Source organism: Rattus norvegicus, chromosome 1, assembly GCF_036323735.1.
Source record: "Rattus norvegicus strain BN/NHsdMcwi chromosome 1, GRCr8, whole genome shotgun sequence".
Classification (NCBI taxonomy): domain Eukaryota; kingdom Metazoa; phylum Chordata; class Mammalia; order Rodentia; family Muridae; genus Rattus; species Rattus norvegicus.
In genome coordinates, this window is record NC_086019.1 from 242,790,773 (window position 1) to 242,811,844 (window position 21,072).

The following is a 21,072-nucleotide window of genomic DNA, read 5'->3' on the forward strand; positions in this document are numbered from 1 at the left end:
TTGTGGAGACATGCCAAGTATGAACAATTCAATATAGTCAGGCCCATTGACTTGACTTATTACCATAGATCATATTGTGCAGATAGTTAATTAGTAGATTTATTTAGTTAGTTTGAAAAGAAAAATGCTTTAGTACTGTGCTCAAAATTTTATAGAATTTTAACATAAGAACACACAAAGGTTCTCATTATAGCAAAGTTGGAGTTGTTTCATTATATTAAGTTTAACATGGATTATAATTGAAAATTGTGACAAAATATTAAAATAGAATGTAATTATTTAAAAATATATGACAGCACTATAAATCAGGCAAAAATAAAATCACCACTCAATATATGAAAACTACTATAGGTGAGATTTTTATGATCTGGGGAGGATTTGTTTGTTTGATTTTTTGTTTGTCTGTTGTTTGTGGGTTTTTTGTTTTGGGGGGTGGGTTTTTTTTTGTTTGGTTTTTTGTTTGTTTGTTTTAAACTATATTCATCCCCAAATTAGTTGGGTATCTAGAAGTCAAGAATAAAAAATTGAGGCCTACCTGATTAATGAGTCAAGGAATAAATATTTACAGGATCAAAATTTCCCTGAACGTAGAGTGAGTTCAGGATAAAGTCACATTGGTAATTCATTCCTGTGCCCACCATCTTTACTTTGGCCATGAGTTACCAGACTGTTTGCTGGACAGAGACATGGAGTAGATTCTGAGGAGAGGTTTCAGATCCATTTTGCCGTGGAAAATGAGGAGCTTGTGATTTGAGTTTAATCAAGAAAAGAACCTAATGGAAACAAAACCAACTCTCTTCATAAGATGTTAATGGATGCAGTGTGAGCACTAAACTGTTCAAAATGTCCTGTCAATACAATTGAATTTACATGTGAGCAGGATAATTTGACTAACAATTAAAAGAAAACCAGGCAAGAAAATTTAAAAATGTTTAAGCAAGTTAGAACCGTGAAGAATGAAGAGGTGTGGAAAGTAACAAAAATTAAAGCAACAAGTAATTATATCAAATTTTGAGAACAAAAATCCAATGCTTAAAATGAGAAAAAAATTCTGGATGAGTTTAATATTTTATATTATAGTCAACAGTTTTCCAAGTTCTGTGGAACAAAATGGAAAAAAAATTTTTAAAAAGTTACAATTGAGCACGTCAACATAGGTCTTAAAAGGAATCTTTCCTGAGAAGACAGAAAGAAGAAAGAAAGAAAGAAAGAAAGAAAGAAAGAAAGAAAGAAAGAAAGAAAGAAAGAAAGAAAGGAAGGAAGGAAGGAAGGAAGGAAGGAAGGAAGAAGGTGGGAGGGAGGGAGGAAGGTAGGAAGGAAGGAAGGAAGGAAGGAAGGAAGACTAATCTCCTGTAAGAAAATGTAGTCCAGAAGTCATGGGAAGAAACTGTAATAGTTATTTAGGGGCATTGCTTTACCCCCTTTACTCCTCAATAACTTTGGAGTGTTTCATTTGGGGGGGGGGATATTTTTTATTTACATTTCAAATGTTATTCCCTTCCCCAGTTTCCAGTCATAAGTCCCCTATCCCATCCCCTTCTTCTTCTAATAAGGGTGTTCCCCATTCCCAACCACCTCCTCTTCCTGCCCCCCAACATTCCCCTGCACTCGGGGGTCCAGACTTGACAGGACCAAGGGCTTCCCCTCCCATAAGTGCCCAAAAAGGCCATCCTCTGCTACGTATGCAGCTGGAGCCATGGGTCTGTCCATGTGTAGTCTTTGGGTTTCTATACTCACTCTAGCCTGTTCTAGCTCCCTAGTAAATGACACAGAGACCTTGTAATTTTATTTACAAGCTGGTGGCACAGTGCTAGGCAGGTTCTGATCTATTTTAACATTCCAAGACTGCCTATTTCCCAGCCATGTGGTCCTTTACCTTTAATCTGAGTCTTGCCCTGGCTTACTGAGTTCCATGTGTGTCCGCATGGCAACTCCTACTGGTCTCTCTACACCTTCTTCTCTTCCTCTCCTCCTTTTCTCTTGCCTCTCTTATCTCTGGTAGTCCTTCCCTGTGCTCCGATGCCCCACCTCCTCTGTCCTTTCCTGCATAGCCATGGGCTGATCAACTCTTTTTAATCAATCAAAGATGATGGAAAACAATTGTTTACATAGTATTGAGTCTAAAGATGCTTGACCACTCCGACTTCTGGGCTATAAACAGATGTCTGGGCATAGAGATCAGCATCTGAATACACATTGTATGTTCCTCCAACTATAAAATACTGGCAGCACAACAATGTATAGACTTCTCTTTTTTTTAATTTTCAATTAGCATTTGTTTTCATTAAGTTTTACAATTATCCTTCCATGGCCTTCCAAATACTAAGAAATAGGAAAGAATCATTGAAGAGGGGTTTGCCAGGTATGCCAGTAGTAATAGTTTTTAATTGTTTTGTCTAATAATTGACACACTTAAGTTGCTTATAAGGCTGCTTATATGTAGAGTTCAGGTTTGAAATTGAATTAATCTTTTTTTATTCTTTAGTCCTGTTTTGTACTCGGTCTTCATCCCCTCCTGGTCTGCCCTCCAACCGCTCCCCATCTCGTATTTCCTCCCCCTGTCTCCAAGAGGATGTCCCCACCCCTAGACTTCTTAAGAGAAGATAAATCTATAGATTTCTAACACAAATTAATAGTATAAGAAGCTATTTAGTTGACAGAAATTATAATTAGTAAATGTCTTCATATTTTCCAGAATGAATAAAGATCATCAGAAATGAATGCAAATAACTAAGATCATCAGAAATTAATATAAATAAATAGATAACAATATTACCCATATCTTCACTTAATTCCTTTAGATTACTTATAATATCATGTTTAAGATGAAGAGAAAACCAAAAAGAAAAAGTTAGAACTATTACATGTGTAATCTTCAAAACAGTATCATTTTCAGCATTGCTGAAGAAAACACTTTAAAACTCAAAATAGAGGTGTAGTGTGCTTGTGAATCAGAAAACCTGGAATTTCTAAAACACTGTTTCCTTAGAGTTTAAAAAGTTCATTGAAATCTAAATGTATAATCAAAAGGATGTATTTTCTTGACCTTCATAACCACATATACTCATTACTTTAGAATAATATACAATAATATACTATAGAATATCTTACATGAGTTTGTGTGGCATTGACCAATAACAGACAAATAGGTCAACAGAACAGAATTGACCTATTATGTGAGATTTAATTCAATATTAATTACAATATTAATCAGACTGTGGGAAAAAAAGCCTTTCTTTAAAAATGTTGCTATATTAACAGAAAAAAGAAATACCACAGTAGTGAAAAATATGTGTATTCTCCATTATAAATAAAAATTACAGACAGTGCTTGTATATCTACTGCTAAAGATTTAAGATTTAAACTAATTAAACCTTTCAGTTTTACAAAAGTACAAGAACTAGTCTAACTTGATAGAAACCATACTTTGAACACTGAACTTTTATCTTTCTCTGAGTGAGGGATGAAGTATGTTATTCAGTCATAATTCTTGGTAGCAGCAATAAGCCAGAGCTTCCGGTTAGCTACACAATCAGAACTCTAAATGACCCTGTTATACAAAGGTTGCCAGCATTTTTGGATACACTATTCAATAAATAATATGAAACTTTTTGTAAAATGGACTTTGCATTTGGTTGTTGTAGTCTACTATAGGAACGTACTCTTTAAGGTCAACAAAGCTAAGCTATGATCCTCAGTAAGTGAGGGGCACTCAGTGCATTTTGATTTTCAATGTTTTGAACTTATAATGGGTTTATGAGGCCATAAGCCCACTACACATGTAAAAACAAGTATATTGTAAGATGAATCAAAAACTGAGGTATGAGAAAGATGAAAGGCCTACAAAAGTAGACATGCTATTAGACAAACATTTCTTTAAAGCAATGCAGTTTTCTATAAAAAGAAATGATACATTCAACCCTTCAAAATATAGATTGTTTGCTCCTCAAAAGACAACATTAACTCATTGGCAAAGGAAGGAACCCAGGACCACCAGCCTAAGGATGGAACCACCCACAATGGGCTGGGCCTTCCCTATTAATCGCTAATTTAAAAATGACTTATAGCTGGATGTTAGGGAGGCATTTTCTCAATTGAGGCTCCCTCCTCTGATGACTTTAGTTTGTACTTTGTTGACATGAATCTAGCTAGCAGTAACCCAGAGTTTCAGATCTTAAAGTATTTAAGATTTTGGGGTTAGGAGTGTTCATCCCATTCTATGAAAAAGCATATATTTCTATGACTGACCTAAATAAGGTCTTCTGTCATGGATAATAGTCAAACATTCAAATTTATCTTCAGGTATTTATGAGTTCAAATCTGATTATTCAGATTTCAATTACATTAATAAAGAAATCATTTCATTGTCATTACATTAATAAAGAAATCATTTCATTGTCTTTCTCATATCTGTCTATAGACATAGATATATATGGCCTTATATCTCAATATAATTTTGTAATATTTATATATAATGTTTATATGCAATATGTATACCTATATACATATGTTGCATTATATCTCATTCATTTTCTGAAAAGCAATTTTGTAAAGGGCAGGTTAATGAACTCAAAGAATACCCTAATGCTACACTTATCTTCACTTATTTATATTTTCAGTTTGATTAAAACTTTGATTACTTTTCTGGACAAAATGTTTCAGCCATATCTATTACATATTACTCATATACTATATATAAATATATGATATATATGGAAACAATGCTAAAAATAGGTATTGCTTCAAATTCTGTAGACAAAGAATAAGAACGGTTTTAAAGGATAATTGTGACCCTCAGGCTAGTGAGTAGCAATGCCAGATTGACCATTGCTAACCTTCAATGTGTGTTGCTCTGCTTCACCTCAATGTTCCAGCACCTGCAGGGATTACTGTCTTTTGTCATTTGTCAGAAAAGCATCTTAAAGATCAACTCAAATTCTGATTCTTTCAAGATACTTTGCTCTCTAAAATCAGTGAACACTATACTCTTGCCCTCCTGCATGACATTGAAAGTGGGATTTAAATTGGTCCCTTGGTGCAATCCCAGGAGCTAAGGGCATTGAACACTTTATTGATGAGTTCAGAGAAAATTTGCCTACATTTACTTGTGAATATTCTGGTGTTGCTTTGTCCTTTTGTATAGGGTTGTTTGTTCTTGGATCCCTGAAATAAAACAGTCAACTATACACACTGTAAGTAAGTATTCTTTCAATAAACTGTTGTTTTACTTTTCAACTTCTTTTAAAAGTTGCTTTTTCTTTTTTGAGATACCTACTTTTTAACTTTATATACAATTTATTTTGATCATATTCTTTTCATCTCCCAACTCTTCACTGATGTCCTACTATCTACTTACCCACTCGGATTTGTGGTTCTGTTTCTCTCAAAAATTAAAATAACTAGGAAAACTCCCAAAAATGAAAAATCAGAACAGGCCAACAAAAAATTTTAAAAGTAGAAAAAAGGAAACAAGACAAAATATCAAACAAATCAAAAAGTGCATGAGAGAACATTCTGATTAATAGGCAGAGGAGAAAGGAGTGGGAAAGACAGAGAATGATACACAGAAGGAGAGAGAGACAGACAAATAGACAGACACAGACACAGAGAATAAGAAACTCTAGGCCTAGAGCCTCTACACCCAGTAAAACTCTTTTCCAACGAGGCCATAGCTCCTAATCCTTCTCAAATAATGCCGCTCTCTGGTAACTAAGCGTTCAAATGTAAGAGCTTGTGCAGCCCATTCCTACTAACACAAAACTTCTCTAATTCTTCCTTCAGCTATTCACAAAATGTGAAGCAATAATCTTTTCAGCATTGTTTCGATTGTGTGTGTGTGTGTGTGTGTGTGTGTGTGTGTGTGTGTGTGTGTGTAAAACTAAGTGAAGGTAAGTAAAGTGTTGATGTATTTTTTTGAGTTCACTAACTTGCCCTTTTCAAAATTACTTTGCAGAAAATGAGTGAGATATAAACCAAGTGTGTGTGTGTGTGTGTGTGTGTGTGTGTGTGTGTGAGAGAGAGAGAGAGATTAGATTCAGATTCATAAATACCTAACGATAAATTTGAATATTTAAATATTATCTACAACAGAAGCTCTTATCATTTAAGTCAGAGAAATATATGACTTTTCATAGAATAAGCTGAGCATTCCTAATAGAAAAAAATCTTAAATACTCTAAGATCAGAAACTTTGTATGTGTTACTACAGTCCTGGCTAGATTTTTAAATTTATGTCAACTTAACCAAGCTAGAGTCATCAGAAAGGAAGGAGTCTCAACCAAAAAAATAAAATAAAATAAAAATGCTTCCATAAGAACCGGCTGCGACTTTTTAAAATTTATTCTTTTCTCATGCACTGCAGCTTCCCCTCTCTCTACACCTTCCAGTCCTCCGTTCTCCCCCATATTCACTCCTTCTGACTCCCCAAAAGAGCAGGCCTCCCAAGAGCATCCATTGAACATGGTACAATAAGATACAGTAAGCTAAAGCATAAAACCTCACATCAAGGCTGGTAAGGCAACCCAGTAGGAAGAAAGGGGTCTTGGCAGGAAATAGAGAGGCAAAGATTAAAACAGACACATAAGGAGCACCCATTCAGAGCCTGCCCCATATGTGGCCCATACATACAAAGCCATCCAATTAGACAAGATGGATGAAGCAAAGAAGTGCAGGCCGACAGGGGCCGGATGTAGATTGCTCCTGAGAGACACAGCCAGAATACAGCAAATACAGAGGCGAATGCCAGCAGCAAACCACTGAACTGAGAATAGGACCCCCGTTGAAGGAATCAGAGAAAGAACTGGAAGAGCTCAAAGGGGCTCGAGACCCCTTATGAACAACAATGCCAAGCAACCAGAGCTTCCAGGGACTAAGTCACTACCTAAAGACTATACATGGACTGACCCTGGACTCTGACCTCATAGGTAGCAATGAATATCCTAGTAAGAGCACCAGTGGAAGGGGAAGCCCTGGGTCCTGCTAAGACTGAACCCCCAGTGAACTAGATTGTTGCGGGGAGGGCGGCAATGGGGAGAGGGTGGGGAGGGGAACACCCATAAAGAAGGGGATGGGGAGGGATTAGGGGGATGTTTGCCCTGAAACCGGGAAAGGGAATAACATTCGAAATGTAAATAAGAAATACTCAAGTTAATGATAAAAAAAAAAAGAAAGGGGTCCAAGGAGCAGGCAAAAGAGTCATAGACATCCCCTCCTCCCACTCTCAAGAGTCCCAGAAGATACCAAGCCAATAACCATAGCATATATGCAGAGAACCTAACACAGACCCGTGAAGGCTGCTTGACTGCTGCTTCAATGATCCCCTATGATCCCTGCTTAATTTATTCCACAGGCCATGCTCTCCAGATGTCCTTGTCATGTTCTTAATTAATGAATATGGGAGCACTCAGGCCATTGTGGGTGGTGCCATCCCTCGGCTGAGGGTCCTGAGTTCTATTACAAAGTATACTGAGTAAGCCATGGACAGCAAGCCAATAAGTGGCACCCTTCTATGGTCTCTCCATCAGCTCCTGCCTCAAGGTTTTTGCTCTGTATGAGTTCCTGCCCTCAGTACTTTTGATGATGAACAGTAACGTGGAGCTGTGAGTGAAATGAACCCTACCCTTTCTAAGTTGCTTTGGTCATGGTGTTTCATCAGAGTAATAGTAACCCTAACCAAGATAACTAACTACTAAGCCATGAGTAATATATAGTGCACTCATGTGGCATGTAACAGTGACAATTCTGGTATATTAAAAATATTATTTAAACTGCTTTCACATGTATATATAAAACATCTACAGAACATAAATTAATACCATGTGCATACTTGGGTACCATCACCAAGATATTTCCTTATACACATACTTGTACTCCCAGTTTTGAAATCAAACCCATTTTAGATTCCTTAGCATTTTGGACTATTTTATAGCATTGAAACGATGTCTAGTTATTCATAGGACTATAGCCATTGTGCTAAGATATTAAAGGAAACAATTTATTCCAATTATATCTTGTTAATTTGCCAACAAAAAATGACTAATTTCCTAAGCTCCTGCTTCCCAAGGGAGGTCTAACTTGGCTGCAATTTTTTAATTTGTTTTATTATCCTTTTGACTGTATGCTCCTGGACATCATTGTTAAAGTTGTTTGCCTGAAAACACATTGCAGCATAAAAACAGTCTGAAGACAGTAGCTTAATATCTTTTTGCACATTTACCTATTATCCTAAGAAATAGCATCTGTTTCAATTATGCTAATGAAATCATTCTGTAACTCATAATGGAGCCTGGTATACTATTTCCTGCATATTAAAATAAAAACATATCAAATTATGATAATTTCAAATGAATTTACATCCAGCATTTCACAATTATTTTTAAAAAAGAGAGAGAGCAGCTATCCAGCATTTTGGATGATACAGGGACAATCCCACTTGATCTCATCTTTTCCTAATAAGTTCAGGCAAGTAAAGCAGAATGCTACCCAGATGAGAGCCGCTGGAGTGCATGTTGAATTGGCAAAGTAACAAATGTGACTGATTTTCTGAGTGGGAGCCCTGACCTCTGTGTGACCAAACTGTCATTTGCCGTGGTTTACTACAGGATTGTCTTCACACACCCAAATCCCAGACATCTGGTCTTTTGAGAGAACATTCTTGAGAAATGGAATAAACCTGTTTCAATAGGGTCAGCCTTCCCTACACGCTATGTTCAATATGGATCGTGGACATGAGTCTTTCTGTGACAAGAGCTTGAACAGAAGTCAACACTGTGGATGCCGTCGTGAGTTTCCATTCTCGGTGCCCATTTGCTACTGGCCAGTGGGAATAGCATGAAAACTAATATACCCAAGGTGGTTCTCCCTCCATGGAAGCATGTTCCTATGTTTAATACAAAGGGCAACCAGGCTTTGAGTTTTACCCAATCCAATTACTGAGTCTTCACCTCCAGGGACCCCAATTACAGGTTTTATATGGTTGTCTCTCATCCCACCATCCCGTGTCTCCTAGCTCACAATTACACAAGGATTACATTTTTGTGTAAATTCATCAGCAGCTTCTAGCAAACCAAACACATTAGAGGATGCATCCTGGGACTAGAGAATAACCAGCCGGAGAACAGAAAGAATTGGACTGAGCTCTTCTGTCTCAGCGAAAACGCAACTCTACTTCTACTCTATCACAGTGCAGGACATTCTTGTCAGTTCGACATGAGTTTATGCACAACCAACACTTGACCAATTCTCTTTGGTAGTCTTAAGTTCAGACTGGTGAACAGCTTTGGTTTTTCTTGAGTTGGCTCCACCATTTGTTTATGGACCTTTGTTCCCACCATCTCTCCTAAAACTATCTCGCATGTACATCTATACACAACTTCCCTCACTGTACTCTTTAAGTTTTTAGTATCTCTTTAGAAGTAAGATGAACCACATGCTTCTTCAAGAATTTATTCCTGGGTCTTCTGTAACTGAAGTGAGGTCTTAGCATGTGGAGTCTTGAGCTTCCAACCCTGATCAGGGCCAAGCTGGGCTTGCAAAGACATCTCCTTGTTTACATGCATACAATAAGGCCAGTGACAAAACAAATAAAAAGGCCTTGGAAGATTTTATTTTTTTTAATTGGATATTTTATTTATTTATATTTCAAATGTTATCCCCTTTCCCGGCTTCCCCTCCAGAAACCCCTTATCTCATCTCTTTTCCCCATGCTTGTATAAAAGTGCTGCCCCACCCACCCACCCACCCACTCCTGCCTCTTTACCCTGGCATTCCCTTGCACTGAAGCACCGAGCCTTCACAGGACTAAGGCCTTTCCTCCCACTGATGCCTGACAATGCCATCCTCTGCTACATATGCAGCTGGACCCATGGGTCCCTCCATGTGTACTCTTTGGTTGGTGGTTTAGTCTCTGGGAGATTTTAAACATAGAAGAAAATGTGGAATATTGATATGTGCACACAAGCATGTATTTCTATTTCAATACCTTTGTCATGACTGCAAATCTTATACAGAATTTTCTTTTTCTTTTTCTCTTTTTTGAAAAAACAATTCAATACTTTATTTGTGCAACATATTCATTTTTCTCCAGATTTATCTCTTGAATATATTTTTGAGAGAAAATGAAAGCTGGATACTGATAAAATTACATGGAATTTTATTGTACTTGAAGATTAAAGAGACTTATTAATTAATTAAGCCAATGCTAGAAATTAAATACTAAGGTTTTAGTGGGTCACATGGCATTTATTTCAGATTTAGGTGAGAGATTTAAATGATGGGTCACGTGGAATTCCTGTTTTACTTTGACTAAGTCTGACGGAGACAGTGAGGTCATCTTCTGGTGTCTGAGATCACCTGGCACTAACAGTCACCATCAGTAGGAGAAAAGAAAGCATTTCTACAGCTTTAATCACAACCTGCCACCTCCATGCACTAATTTAAAACTCACTGTGCTTCCGGGAAGCCTGCTCCTAGATACAGATGGTAACAGGGCTTCAATGTCAGTGAACTAAATGTCCAGCACAAAAGTAAAGGTTGAGTCTTGGCTAGCACAGCTAGAAGGCCTATGCTGTACTAATAATGGATGACACTTTCTTATTCTTTCTCCTCTTATTAGTTTTACTTTTTTACAGACCAGCCATTTCCCCCCTCCCGTTCACCCTCCCACAGTTCCTCATCCCATTCCTCCTCCCCCTTGTCTCCAAGAGGATGTCCTCAACACACCTCACATTCTGCCAGGCCCCATTACTTCCTGGAGCCTCCAAGGTCTCTAGGGTTCTGCACATCTTCTCGCACAGAGGTCAGGCCAGGCAGTCCTCTGTGTATATGTGCCAGGGACCTCAGACCAGACCTTGTATGCTGCCTGTGGCTCAATATCTAAGTGATCTCAAGGGTCCAGTTTACTTGAGACTTCTGGTCTTCCTATGGGGTCACCCTCCTCCTCAGCTTCTTCCAGCTTTTTCCTAATTCAACCACAGGGGTCCCTGATTCAGAACATTGGTTGGATGTAAGTATCTGCCTCTGTCTCAGTCAGCTGCTTGTTGGGCCTCTCAGAGGACATCAATGCTAGGCTCCTGTCTGCAAGCACACCACAGATAGCATCAGTAACAGTGTCAGGCCTTAGAACCTCCCCTTGAGATAGATCCTAAGTTGGGCTGGTCACTGGACCTCCTTTCCCTCAGTCTCTTCTTCATTTTTGTCCCTGCAGTTCTTTTAGACAGGAACAATTCTAGGCCAGACTTTTTGCTGTGGAATCGAAACCCCATCCCTCCACTTGATGCTGTGTCTTTTCTACTGGAGGTAGACTCTACAATTTCCTTCTCCCCATTATAGGGCATTTCATCTAAGGTTTCTCCTTTTGGGTTCTGAGAGTCTTTCACCTCCCAGGTATCTGGTACATTCTAGAGGGTCCCCCCATCTCCCAGCCCCCTGAGGTTACATATTGTCATTCATTCTGATGGTCCACAGGGTTTCTCTCATCCTGTTAACCCCAATACCTGATCATATTTCCCTTTTTCCTTCCCCCACTTCTCCTACCTAAGTCCCTCCCTTCATCTGCTCCCTGCGATTGCTTTCTTCTGCCTTCCAAGTGGAATTGAGGCCCCCTTACTTGGGCCCTTCAGCTTGTTAACCTTCTTGAGTTCTATAGATTGCATCCTGGGCGTTCTGTGATTATTTGACTAATATCTACTTATTAGTGAGTACATAACATGTATGTCCTTTGGGGTCTGAGTTACCTCACTCAGGGTGATATTTTTCTAATTCAATCCATTTTCCTGCAAAACTTGTGATGTTCTCGTTCTTAGTAGCTGAAGAGTATTCCATTGTGTAAATGAACCACATTTTCTATATCCATTCTTCTGTCATGGGACATCTGGGTTGTTTTTAGCTTTTGGCTATCACAGATAAGCCTGCTATGAACATCGTGGAACACTTGCCCCTGTGACATGGTGGGTCATCTTTTGGGCATATACCCAAGAATGGTAGTTGGAGCTTCAGGTAGACCAATTTCCAATTTTCTGATGAACCTCCAGGTTGATCTCCAGAGTGATTGTACCAGTTTGCAATCCCACCAAATATGGAGGGCTGTTCCTCTTTCTCTAAATTGTTGCTAACATGTGCTGTCACCTGAGTTTTTTGATCATAACCATTCTTATTGCTGTAAGGTAGAATCTCAGAGTCGTTTTGATTTGTATTTCCCTGATCACTAATGACCTGGAACATGTCTTTAAATACTTCTCGGCCATTCAAAATTCTTCTGCTGTGAATTCTCTGTTTAACTCTATACCCTACTTTTTGATTGGGTTGTTTGTTTTTTCTCTGGTGGTTACTTTCTTAAGTTTTTTAAATATATTTTGGTTATTAGCCATCAAAGATGTCAAAGTATCACTATTTGCAGATGATATGATAGTATACATAAGCAACCCCAAAAATTCTACCAGAGAACTTCTACAGCTGAGTCGGCAAAGTGACTTGATATAAAATTAATTCAAACAAATCAGTAGCCATCTTTATACAAATTATAAATGGGCTGAGAAAGAAAATAGGGAAATAATACCCTTCACAATAGTCACAAATTACATAAAATATCTTGGTGTTACTCTAACCAAACAAGTAAAAGATCTGTATGACAAGAACTTCAAGTCTAAAAAAAATAAAAAACCTCAGAAAATGGAGAGATCTCCCATGTTCATGGATTAGTAAGATTAACCAATAATAAGTAGTAGTAAAAAATGGTCATCCTACCAAAATCAATCTACAGATTCAACACAATCTCCATCAAAATTCCAATACAATTCTTCACAGACATGAAAGGAGCAATTCTCAATTTCATATGGAAAAACCCTCAGGATAGCAAAAACAATTATAAAAAATAAAGAACTTCTGGGGTAATCACCATCCCTGACCTAAAGCTATACTACAGAGCAATAGTGATAAATGTTGCATAGTATTAGTACAGAGACAGACACATTGATCAATGGAACAGAACTGAAGACCCAGAAATAAAACCACACACTTATGGACACTTTGTTTTGACAAAGAAGCCAAACATGTATAATGGAAAAAAGAAATCACTTTTAATAAATGGTGCTGGTCTAACACAGTCAGTTTGTAGAAAAATGAAAATAGATCCATATTTGTCACCTTACACAAAGCTCAAGTCCGATCAAGGACCACAACATAAAACCAGATACACTGAATCTAATAGAAAAGAAAGTAAGAAAGAGCCTCAAACTTATTGGCACTGGGGGAGGGTGTTTAGGAATAAACAGAACTCCAATTGCTCAGGCTCTAAGATCAAGAATTGATAAATAGGACCTCATGAAACTGAAAAGCTTCTGTAAGACAAAGGACATAGTCAATAGAACAAACTGGCAATCTACAGATTGGGGAAAACTTCACTAACACAACATCCAATAGAGGACACTTCCTTATTCTTAGGCACAGAGGTAGGCATGCACATTGGGAGAACGCACAAAAGGCAGAGTCCATTAGTAAGCAATTCCTATACTTATTCATGGTCTGCTATTCCTTCCAAACAGTATGGTTTTCTTTAGATAAGAACTCATCTCCTGGGACTAGTAAAATATATTATTTCTAAGGGATTTAAAGTATTATTGGGAAACTGGAACATTTTATGGACATAAAAATTGCATAAAATGGGGGAATTTGAGACTGTCTTATTCCTGGAGGAAGATAAATATACCCTGTCATCCAAACAAATAAATAGCTTCATAGAACTGCCCTAGAGAAGATGAAGAGGTTGTAATTGTATGAACAAATCTTCTGAGACGCTAAATAGCCCACAAAATTTAATTATTGGTAATAACATTCTTTTTTTCATGATACTTATAGAATGTCTAAATGTCCCTTTCTAAACAGGTAAGCAAAGTGCTACCATGTTATATTACTTTCCTTTTGCTGATGTAACAAATAGCCAGTAATTTTGTGTCTTAAAACAACACATATTTTTTACAGCACGGATCTAGAGATTAGAAGTCTCAAACTCTGTTGTTTTATATTAGTGGATGTACTCCTTTTATTGTTGATAGGATGCTAGAAAGAAAAACCTACTCACATGCATGGCATCCTTGCATAGGGGCCATGCTAATCATCCCTGAATTGTCCCAAATTTAGTATACATGCTGCTGAGGTGAGAACAAATAAGAAAATAACAAGTTATGCAGGGCAAGAATACCTCTGGAAGTTTCTCTATGCAGAATAAGAAGGGTTTATAAACATTAATTTTCTATATATTAATCCACAAAACCTATAACAAACGTTAAGCTTTTCCTGTTTGGAATTGATGTAGCAGGTCATGCATAGACAGAATAATGATATCATTAAGCTTGAAATTTTCAGATTAACACAGAAAAAAGAATGATCCTAAAGAGAAATTTTGTAGATGAACAAACAGATAGATGCACATACATACATACACACACACACACACACACACACACACACACACACACACACACACTTTCTCTCATAACTGTATCTTTGGGCCCCCTTCTGAAAACAGACTACAGGATCACAATCTAAATAATCATATATTAAACACAATCACTATATTTTTATTGATCAAAGGCTCTACATTTTTTAATTTAAACAATTAAATATTTAATGAGTCTGTTGCTCAGAGTTAGGACAATGCCTTGTGTTTGTTTTTTGTTGTTGTTGTTTTGTTTTTGTTTTCGTTTTTACTTTTTATACCATTCACACTTGCATGGTTCAAAAAACCATATTCTTAAGAGCAGTTATTAAAAATTATAAAGTTGTAGAGATGGTTCAGTCAATAAAAGCTAGTCAAAGAAGGCTGAAGTTCCAAGTGTTGTCTCTAGCACTCATGTAAATGGCAAGTCAGCTGGAGTGAGTTTGGAATCCTTGACTTGGGAAATTAGCAGATCCCAGGGCCTTACTGGCCACCCAGACTAATTGAACAAGCAAGCTGCAAGCTCAGAGACCCTGACTCCAAAAGTAAGATGGAAAATGAGTGATGGACAAACTTCACACACACACAGAGACACATATAAATAAACACACATACACATGTACATACATGCACACAATATGTATACACAAGGACAAGAAGAAACAAATAAGGCAGAGGGCTAAAATTAACTCTCACAGGACTAAGTTTGATAACATAAAGTTTATACCTTTCTAAATAATTCTGTGTTCAAAAAACATGATCATGTCATACTTTACAGAACTGTGCATGAAACTGGAAGATATTTTTGATGCTATCTTAATCCTTGTATTTTTCTATCAAGGAAATATGGTTCAAAAGGAAGAGCACATTACATAAGCATCCAAATGCCAGTCTGTTGGTGCTGGAGTTAGAAGCCAAGTCTCTGGCATTTGCCTAGGCTTACACCTTCATAACAACGACACTTCAAGACCATGCTACGTGTCAGCCATGCTACATGCATTGAGTCCTATATATTTCCTAAGCCCTCCCAAAACCAGATTTTATTAGCAACCCAATTTTATAAGGAAGGGAAATACAGTGCAGACAGTTGAAATATCCTCATTGAGACTGAATGCTAAGCAGATGGTTAGGCTGAGTTTAGCCGTCATGCTGGACTGCAAGCCGGACTGCTACTCTATGTAGAAACACCCACACAAGTACAAGAGCTGCCCGTGCTTGTACCTACACCCTCCCAAAACCCAGTAGTAACAAATCGTTCCATAACACATCTCTGGAATTCTTATACTCAGATTAGCTCCAGGATATGCAGTATCCAATGCTTGGTTGTTATCGCTCTGTAATTTTATCTAGACTTAAAAACCAAACCTATCCATCAGTAGGAATCAATCTTTCAGTTGGGATGGGGAGCATGAAAGTAATGCCCCTGCAGCACCTGCAGCACCTGCAGAACCTGCAGCACCTGTAACACCTGGAGCACCTGCAGCACCTGCAGCACTTGTAACACCTGGAGCACCTGCAGCACCTGTAGCACCTGCAGCACTTGTAACATTTGCAGCACCTGCAGCAGCTTTTCATCACTCGCTGCATCTTTTGTGTCAATTTGGGACTTTAAAAATCTCAAAATAATTGTTTCAGTAATACTGATTTTTCTCAGCATTTTTGATGACTGGCAAATCCGTGTCACTGGAGAAAATTTAGCATTTTGACATGCCAGTGTAAAGGGGGAAAACACAGAGTCATTGTTGATCTTAAATGACAAGAATGTTTTCCAGAAAGAAAAGAGGAAAAAAGTTCTGAAGCTAAAGCACATCTCCCAGTATCCCTTTATGTTTCTGTCTTCTGACTTGTTTTCTCAGAACAGGAAGATCACTTTAGAGGCAGACATTTGAGACAGACATTGTGTTGGCATTTGCCTTCATTCTTCCAACAGTATTGTGAGGAACTGCTATTGTCCACATGTTAAAAAAAGGGGGGAGCCCAGGGGGTACTAGGTATTGTTTTTAGAATTATAGTATATAGAAGATTTGAAATCAGGTGCCTGTGACATAGAAGCTCATTCTACCCTAACAAAATAAGCATGAGGGCCATCTCCATAAGGAGGCTGTCCATCTCTTCCAATTAGACAGTGGCCGGTACACTTTTAATAGCATCTGTGTAAGTCCTGCTATCCCCATTTCAATTTTGAAAGCAACAATAACAACAACAACAAACAAACAAAAACAGTTTAGCCTCAAAAATCTTGACACAGGATGAAGGCAGGGAGGAAGAGAGAGAAACCAGGAATAACATGATTAAAAAATTAAAGGCAATTCACAGATAAACCCTAGACAGAGCCAAAACCATCTTTAATCTCAAAGTCACTTACAAAAGATCATTTTTAAATTTTGATTAGTTTTCATGAAATGTATTGTGATCATATTTAACCTTCCTCCCCACCTTTTCTAGGACCAACCCTTTTTCCTTCCCATCAAACTTTGTGTTCTCTTTTTCTCTTTCCCCATTGGGGCCAGTTCACACTGCCAAAATGCTCTAATGTGTGTGGCCTTCCATTCGAGCGTGGTTCAAAAGGTTAGTTTAAAGAATCATTTCAGTTTGCTAGCATCCTTTTGTGAGGTCCTCAGAAGCAGAAATTCATCAGTGGTGACCATGACAACAAACTTTCATCTAGGAGTTCCCCCACCACCATATTGTGTTCACAGCAACAGAGAAAGTAGAAAGGAGACAGGATCTCTATGCTCTAAATGGTACTCTTTGGGGATAAAATTGCTTTGCATTCTTAATTACATATATCAATTGATCAGCATATACTTTCTAGGCTAGCCATTGTTAAAGATTATCACCCTCTGTCATCTGCTATCCTTATGCAACAAGCGTAAGGACCAGAGTTTAGACTACCAGGACTCAGGTTAAAAAGAGTTAATGGTTGACCATTGAGACACATCCCTGGAGTCACAATATTGGAGAACAGAGACACAAAGAACTCTGGAGCTTGCTGGCCAGCTAGTCTTGCCAAATCAGTACATTCTGGGTTCAGTGAGAGACTGTCTCAGAAAAGACAGTAGAAAGTGGGTTATCAAAGAAAACACTCCACTTCAACCTCCAGCCTCCCTATGCACAATCACTGAAGGAGAAAATTTTTCCTTCTTTTTTAACCATTTGAGAATACCATGCATAGGTATAGCATAAACATATAGAATTGGACTTGGCCCAATCCTATTACCTCTTCTACAATTCCTTCTCCACCCTCAAACCCCTAACCTATTGATTTTTCCTCATAATATCAGGGGTTTGTTTTTAAAGAGAATCCATTTAGTGTCTGTACATCCATAACTTTAGGGCCATCTCCTGGAGCATGGGTTAGACTCTCACACCCTTAATCCTTGAAGAAAACTGAATTGTTTCCCTCTAGAGCTTATTAATCGACAACAGGTAGGGGAACCACTCTTAAAGAATACAATTATCTACTGAAACATATTTTCCAATAACTCTATTATTGGAAATGTCTATCTCAATGTCCAAAAATGAAAGATTAATTTAATCATTCAAATTAAGCTTACAGATGACCATAACATAAGGTCAGTGAAAACCACAGATGACAAGGGAGTATACTTGGATTGGTGGTATACCTCAATAGCAGACCACTCGCTTAGTGGATGAAAGCCCTGGGTTTGAACGTTAACACCATACATACACCAAAGAATCCACTTGATTCCTTGTGTGTGAATGTACATATGAATATATATATATATATATATATATTCTATATCCATTTCTCTGTTGAAGGACATGGAGGAATTAGAGAATGGACTGAAGGAGCTGAAGGGGTTTGCAACCCCGTTGAAAGAACAGCAATATCAACCAAGCAGAACCCCCAGAGCTCCCAGGGACTAAACCACCAACCAAAGAGTACACGTGGAGGGACCCATGGCTCCAGCTGCATATGTAGCAGAGGATGGCCCTGTCTGGCATCAATGGGAGAAGAGGCCCTTGGGTCCTATGAAGTCTTGATGCCCCAGTATAGAGGAATGTCAGGGCAGGGAGGTGAGAGTGGGGTGGGGGGGCACTTTCATAAAAGAAGGGGGTAGGATTGGAGACTAATAGAGAGGAAACTGGGAAAGGGGCTAACATTTGAAATATAAATAAATAAAATATCCAAGAAAAGAAAGAAAAAATTAAAAAGAAATTAAAAAGTACAGAGACAAGGAAAAATAGCAATAAATAAAGTATTTCACACAAAAAAAGATGAGGAATGGGGGGAGGAATTATTTCCAGGAGGAGGAATCAAAACCAATTGCTTAAAGCAGCAAAATAGGAAGGACAAGAAGAGTTCAACTATATCAGAGCAAAGTGATGAACGCTTCATAGACTACTAAGACAAGGCAGAATTAGATGGTGAGAGAAAGTAAAACTTGGTAATTACTTGGCTTCTTTGAGGTACCACAGTCTGAGCACAAAGACAGAACTGGGATATAATGAGGACTTTGAAGTCTAAAATAATTGAGAAGACCATGACCAAGACCTCCTGTGAGTTGGCCTACACAATGACACTGTCGCCACTTCTAGGAGGACTTCTTCCACCCGCCACAGGAATCTACAATGCCCTGTGCTATCTTGTAACGTCATGATTCATTGTAATCAATTACTAGTCAGCAAAAGGGTCAAACTTTGCACACAAGCATTATAGTCTGTTCACCGCTAACACCTCAGAGTCCACTGGAGCACAGAATCCTCAGTAAATGTGTGTTTTATTAATTACTTAACTACAAATTAAGGTAATGAGAAACCTTGCAAATCAGAGTATTGATTCATACAGCTTTGAATTGTCAATTGTGCCTTGGAAAACCTTAGACAGGTCAAGGGGTGGTAATAAAGCAGGTAGGAGAGCTCCAGACAGGAAGAGGGGAGTCGTTCAGCCCTGGTGAAAAGTGCTTGGCACTTGCATCCACAGAACAAAAGACTCATCTATTACAGGTCCCAAACCCAGCTGCAGGGTTTGGCTAATTAGCAGCTCTCCCCTTGTGGTCAGCAGTGGAGAAATTCTATATTGTATTTCTCCATGGCTCAGGGAGCTGTGTCCAGGTGCCATCCTAAAAGGGACTCAATTGTTTAAAATTTAGCCACCTTGGCATCACAAGGGCCTCCTCTGGCTTCCCATTATGCACCAAAGATCTTAGACATGATACACAGAGTGCAATGTAAAAGACAATGAAGCAGAGCGTACTTATGGGATAAAAGTTGGCCATGGTCAAAGAAATCATTGCAAAACTGAATGTGCTCACAAAAGAAAGTATACAAAAGGCAGAGAGACCACTGAGTCAATTAAATTTGCATATTTCTAAATCCTATGGAAGAGTTTTTCTGTGGGAGTTGTTTAGAGTTGTTTTGTTTTGTTCAAATAAATTATGGCCCCATTTCTATCAACTTTTGCAGAAGGGGCAATGTAGTAGCAGGTTTTGCGTTAGAAAAGTCTCTTCTAAATAATAATTTCATAAGGCTTAGGAACCAGGTTTAGTTAGTTTTCAACTACTAGGCAGTTGAAGATATCATACATCCCCCCAGGGACAGATATGACTCAGGTGCTATTTTCTGATTGTTTTTGCATGGTGGTGATTGTAAGGAGGATGTTCAATCATAGCCTCCTTGAAGCTTGCCAGTATCTAACTAGGTACCTAACACCAAGAGCTTGCAAGCAGGAAAGAATCATTAGGCTGGGAACCTGAAAACAACATTCTGAAGTCCGGTATAAAGAGGAAGTCATGGGTGGCAGCTGGGGAGGGCTTGAGAACTGAAAATTGAAAAGCTGAAAAGTGCCTAAGAGAAGTTTACCTCAAGCAGTGACACCCAAAGAAAGGTAGTCCTTCCTCTGGAGCTAGGATCTGACTTCATCACCTGAAGTAACTTTGGAGTTTGGTAGGATGAACCTAAGGGCTATGGGTAGATTAACCTCTGGAGGCAAAAGTCTTACATGAGGTTTACTGCTGTAGAGAGAGAACTATGATTCTGCACTGGACTATTTGACATCCATAGCAATATCTATCTATCTGATGTTTTAATGCATAGTAAGTTTTGAAAAATTAGAGACAGAATGACCTGAACAGATCCCAGTAGTTGCATACTCCTTTCCAAAGCACTAAGGAAGCATCAGACACAGATTTAGTGCAAGGGAAGCACTAGTATACACCACAGGAAATACAGTAGTTTGTAAGTCAAGACTCCCTGACCCTCTCTCATCTACACTACAGAGTATAATTAAGATGATTCAGAGATTAAATAAAGTTAAAAAAGCTTCTGCACAACAGAGTAAATATCTGCAAAGTAAAGGGACAGTCTAGAGAATGGGAAAAAAAATCTCAGCTGTTCATCTGACAAAAGATTAATAACTAGATTCTTAAAATAAAATGTAAAAGTTAAATATCAAAGAATGAAATCAATAAACAAGGCAATGAGAAAGCTGTGGAACAAGAAGAAGTAATACCCCCAAATGAATAGATGGCAAAAATTAACCCAACTTAGAGCTGGAGTCAATAAAACAGAAACAAGCAAACAATGAAAAACAATACGAAAAATCAATTAAACAAAAAGTTTGCTCTTCAAGAAAATCAATAATATTGACAATTCCTTAGCCAAATTAAATGAACTTC

At 38.1% G+C, this 21,072-nt stretch overlaps 1 non-coding gene across 1 annotated transcript; it reads right to left on the minus strand.

Moving 5' to 3' along the window:
* Window positions 1-14,054: 14,054 nt before the first annotated feature.
* LOC120100195 (U6 spliceosomal RNA) lies at window positions 14,055-14,157 on the minus strand. The gene has a single exon (XR_005499979.1). It is a non-coding gene; the product is annotated as a U6 spliceosomal RNA (small nuclear RNA).
* Window positions 14,158-21,072: the final 6,915 nt, after the last annotated feature.